The sequence below is a fragment of the Scylla paramamosain genome, chromosome 9 (assembly GCF_035594125.1).
Source record: "Scylla paramamosain isolate STU-SP2022 chromosome 9, ASM3559412v1, whole genome shotgun sequence".
Classification (NCBI taxonomy): domain Eukaryota; kingdom Metazoa; phylum Arthropoda; class Malacostraca; order Decapoda; family Portunidae; genus Scylla; species Scylla paramamosain.
Genome location: NC_087159.1, coordinates 15,655,001 through 15,660,000, shown reverse-complemented (window position 1 = coordinate 15,660,000; position 5,000 = coordinate 15,655,001). Strand labels below are relative to the sequence as shown.

Below are 5,000 nucleotides of genomic sequence, written 5' to 3'. Positions count from 1 at the left end.
CTTTTGTTATCGCGTCCAGTTTTGCTTGTTCTCCTCCTCCTCCTCCTCCTCCTCCTCCTCCTCCTCCTCCTCCTCCTCCTCCTCCTCCTCCTCCTCCTCCTCTTCCTCCTCCTCCTCCTCCTCCTCCTCCTCCTTCTCCTCCTCCTCCTCCTCTTCTCCTCCTCCTTCTCCTCCTCTTCCTCTTCTCCTCCTCCTCCTCCTCCTCTAAAACCCCAATGCGTATGGCACTCACACACACCTCCGTAATTAAATAAATAGGCGAAAGAGAGAGAGAGAGAGAGAGAGAGAGAGAGAGAGAGAGAGAGAGAGAGAGAGAGAGAGAAAGAGAGAGAGAGAGAGATGGTGTCAATAGGAACTAAAAGAGATTACGTAACAGAGAGAGAGAAAAAAATCATTTCGATAGGATTAACTGATACCTGCACAAACACGTCTAGATGTGTGTGTGTGTGTGTGTGTGTGTGTGTGTGTGGATTGGGGGATTTATGTGGATTTAAGTGGATTTGTGAGGTGTGTACGTGCTTGCAAATGTGTCTAGTGAAGTGGATGATAACAATATGCTTGGGTGTGACAGTGACGGAAGGAAAGAAGAAGGGAAGGGAAGGAGGGAGGACAGCTGCTTTAGAAGTGGATATGGAAGGAATGAAGGAGTGGAGAGAAGGAGGGAAGGAAGTGGGTGATAATGAGGCTTGAGTGTGAGAATAAATGAATGAAGGAAGGGAGGAAGGATGGAAGGGAGAAAGGAAAGAGAGTTGTTTTAGGAATAAATATGAAATGGAGGAGGAAAGAAACAAGGAAGAGGAAGGAAGGGAGAGAGAGAGAGAGAGAGAGAGAGAGAGAGAGAGAGAGAGAGAGAGAGAGAGAGAGAGAGAGAGAGAGAGAGAGAGAGAGAGAGAGAGAAAGAGTACGAGTACGAGTGAAGTAGATGATGATACTGTGCTTGGCTGTGAAAATGAAAGAAAGAAGGAAGGAAGGAAGGAAAGGAAGAAAAAGCTTTTGTTTCAGGAGTGACAGTGAAATGAATGAAGGAAGGGAGAGTCAGAGGGAGAAGGCAGACCTATTGTTTATTTGTTGTTGTTGTTGTTGTTATTGTTGTTGTTGCTGTTATTATTGTTGTTGCTGCCGCTGTTATTGTGTTTTTGATGTGGAAGTGAAATAACTGCATAAGGTAAATCTGATAAATCTTGCAAAATGGATGAAATAAATGTGAGGGAAATGCAATAAATTCATATACATACGTACGTACATATATTACGAAGCGATTGAACGTGCGATAGCAAATGAGTTATCTGTTCTCTCTCTCTCTCTCTCTCTCTCTCTCTCTCTCTCTCTCTCTCTCTCTCTCTCTCTCTCTCTCTCTCTCTCTCTCTCTCTCTCTCTGACAATGACATTTATGCACGTAATAATTGGCGTCAGTTGCATGTTATCTCTCTCTCTCTCTCTCTCTCTCTCTCTCTCTCTCTCTCTCTCTCTCTCTCTCTCTCTCTCTCTCTCTCTCTCTCTCTCTCTCTCTCTCTCTCTCTCTCTCTCTCTCTCTCTCATCTCCCACTTCCCCCATATCCCCGTCCCTCCTTCCCTCCCTCCCTCCCTCCCTCCCTCCTGCAGTGTTACCTCAGTCGTACGTATAATGCTGCATAATTAAACATAGACCGTGAAGTGTTACAGCGATACATAGTTACATAGCCGTCACTGAGGCGTTACATAGAGGCTGTTACATAGGCATATTTTAGTGGCAGTGGGTAAAAAAAGGATCATTGAAGAGATGGGCAGAGGGTCATGAAAGATATGTGAGGAGAGAGAGAGAGAGAGAGAGAGAGAGAGAGAGAGAGAGAGAGAGAGAGAGAGAGAGAGAGAGAGAGAGAGAGAGAGAGAGAGAGAGAGAGAGAGAGAGGAAGGGGTTGGGAAATAGGGTGTTATGGAATGAATAATAGTTGTAATTGTAATGATAATGGAAGGGAAGGAATAGGAGGGATAAGAAAAGATCGGAATGATAATGAATTAAAATAATTTGAGGAAAGGAAGGAGAGAAAAGAAATCGCAAAAAAAAAAAAAGAAATATAAAATGATATGTAACAACAAAAAGGGAAAGTAAAGAGAAAGAAATGAAGATCAGGAAATGGAAGATCAAAAATAATGAATAATTATACAGAAAAAAGTACTAAATAGGATAGATAAACAAATAGAATGAAGAACCGTTAACAAACAAGAGTATAGGAGAAAAGAAAATAAAGTGGATGAAAAAAACAATAATAATAATAATAATAATGGATAAGGACAAAACTGAGACTAACTAACCAAACACAAGGACTATCTAACTAGACTATCTAACCAAACAGCCATTGATTTCAGCACAGGATGAGACAAATAAGGAGGTACTGTGCCTTGAATATCCCCTGCACGGCCTCGTTTCCTCGCCTCTCCATGCACACCACGCGGCGCTAAGTAACCACTCCTCGTTAGCAAGATTTACCCACACGGACGCTTACATAATTCGTGGTCGTTTTAGAGGTGTAGTTCCGCCCACTCACGTCGCCCACGCCTATGCATTGTATATAAAACTTTTTTATATATATATTTTTTATATTGTTGGTTAATGTTAAACGTATATTTTTAAGTGTTGTAGGATGTTTTGTGTGTTTATTTATTTATTAATTAATTTATTTATCTATTTATGTATTTAGTCGATCAGTTATTTAGTTAGATAATTTATCTATTATTTATGTATTTACTTATCTATTTACTTGGTATTTATTCATGTATTTACTTAGTCATATAAATTATTTATTTATTTATTTGTTTGTTTGTTTGTTTGTTTGTTTGTTTGTTTGTTTGTTTTATCTCATGTTTGATGAAACAGCCTGTAATTCATTAACGAATGTTTTCAATTGTATATTCATTTAACTTTTTTTAATAGGAATGTAAGTCTGCGTTATGGAAGTTACGTTGAGTTATTCATTTATTTTTAATTGCTAGTTTGGTAATGCATTTTGTGTGCGTGAATCCATAATACGTAGAAGTCGTGTTTATGCACATTTGTTGATTTATATATTTGTTCTTGTGTCGAAATGCATCATAAAAATAACATTTTATATATGTGTCAGTCATTCACTTTACCTCTCTCTCTCTCTCTCTCTCTCTCTCTCTCTCTCTCTCTCTCTCTCTCTCTCTCTCTCTCTCTCTCTCTCTCTCTCTCTCTCTCTCTCTCTCTCTCTCTCTCTCTCTCTCTCTCTCTCTCTCTCTCTCTCTCTCTCTCTCTCTTCCCCCCATTCAGCCTACCTACCTCTCCACCCATCCATCCATCCATGAACGTCTCTGTCTACAGCCAAAGGAGTGAACCACGACAGAAAGAGAGAGAGAGAGAGAGAGAGAGAGAGAGAGAGAGAGAGAGAGAGAGAGAGAGAGAGAGAGAGAGAGAGAGAGAGAGAGAGAGAGGAACAGCAAGCCTCTTTACATTACAGGAAAATAGGAAGTGGCTATACCCTGGGTGAATGAGCCAGCAAGCAAGCAAGCGGGTGAGTCGGCCAGTGAGTGAGTGAGTGAGTGAGTGAGTGAGTGAAAGAGAGAGAGAGAGAGAGAGAGAGAGAGAGAGAGAGAGAGAGAGAGAGAGAGAGAGAGAGAGAGAGAGAGAGAGAGAGAGAGAGAGAGAGAGAGAGAGAGAGAGTGGTTTAGTGTTGCAGTTCAGCTCGAGGCACGTGAAGGGAACGAAATCTGTTCTAATCGATGGGAAGCAGACAATGCAAACACTGCCTGAGGACGAACCAGCAGCTACTTGGTAAACACGGCCACGGGAAAGCTCCCATTAGGTACTGGCGGAGTTGTGTGCTATTCAAAAATACTGCAAATAGTGTATGTGTATGGTATGGATGTTTGCCCCCCGCCTGCTTCATGTCTTGCTCTGATAGCGTGTGCAGACAGGCAGGTGGAGGAGATGCGTAAGGGAAGCTGTTGGGGTTCATTTCTCTGCCGGGGAGTCTTAGTGGCTGGTGATGACGAGGCGTGGAATGGAGTGGAAGTGTAGGGAGCTTCAACGCAGCTGTCCATATTGTTGCTCCTGCAGCGTGCGAACTTTTCCTGTGTTCTTTATTTATTTTTTACTTGCCAAGGAGTGTAACTCAAGAGCATAATTATGACGAAAAAAAATTCAATAAGTAAATAAAACAATAGATAAATAAAAGCTCTATGTTGTTCCCAAAAAGATAACTACTAGAATATAAGAAATTTGCCAGTTTATTTACACATTTTTATTATATTTTATTCATGTATATATTTATTTAATTATTTATTTATATTTATATTTATTTATTTATTTATTTATTTATTTATTTATTTATTTATTTTTATGTGGGAGGGACACTGGCCAAGGGGAACAAAAATCCATTAAAAAATTTAAAAAGACCCACTGAGATGTCGGTCTTCGAATGGGGGTCCAAAGCATTAGTCAAAAATTGAAGGATAAGTGTCTTGAAACTTCTCTCGTGAAGGAGTTCAAGACATAGGAAGGTGGAAATACAGAAGGAGGCAGGGAGTTCCAGAGTTTACCAGAGAAAGGGATGAACGATTGAGAATACTGGTTAACTCTTGCATTAGAAAGGTGGACAGAATAGGAGTGAGAGAAAGAAGAAAGTCTTGTGCATCGAGGCCGCGGGAGGAAGGGAGGTATGCAGTTAGCAAGATCAGAAGAGCAGTTAGCATGAAAATAGCAGTAGAAGACACCAAGAGATGTGACATTGCGGCGATGAGAAAGAGACTGAAGACAGTCAGTTAGAGGAGAGGAGTTGATGAGACGAAAAGCTTTTGATTCCATCCTCTCTAGAAGAGTGGTATGAATGGAACCCCCAAGACATGTGAAGCATACTCCTTACATGGACGGATAAGGCCCCTGTACAGAGTTAGCAGCTAGAAGGGTGAGTAAAAACTGGCGGAGACGACTCAGAACACCTAACTTCATAGAAGCTGTTTTAGCTAGAGATGAGATGTGAAGTTTCCAGTTCAGATTATAAGTA

The 5,000-nt window shown here is 40.9% G+C and overlaps 1 long non-coding RNA gene across 1 annotated transcript in view; it reads left to right on the top strand.

The window, feature by feature from the left end:
- The window catches only part of LOC135103299 (uncharacterized), a 41,880-nt gene extending 39,205 nt beyond the window's left edge, over positions 1-2,675 (top strand). The window contains exon 3 of the long non-coding RNA XR_010269983.1: positions 2,347-2,675. This is a non-coding gene — a long non-coding RNA (uncharacterized LOC135103299). The remainder of the gene's footprint in view (positions 1-2,346) is intronic.
- The last annotated feature ends 2,325 nt before the right edge of the window (positions 2,676-5,000 follow it).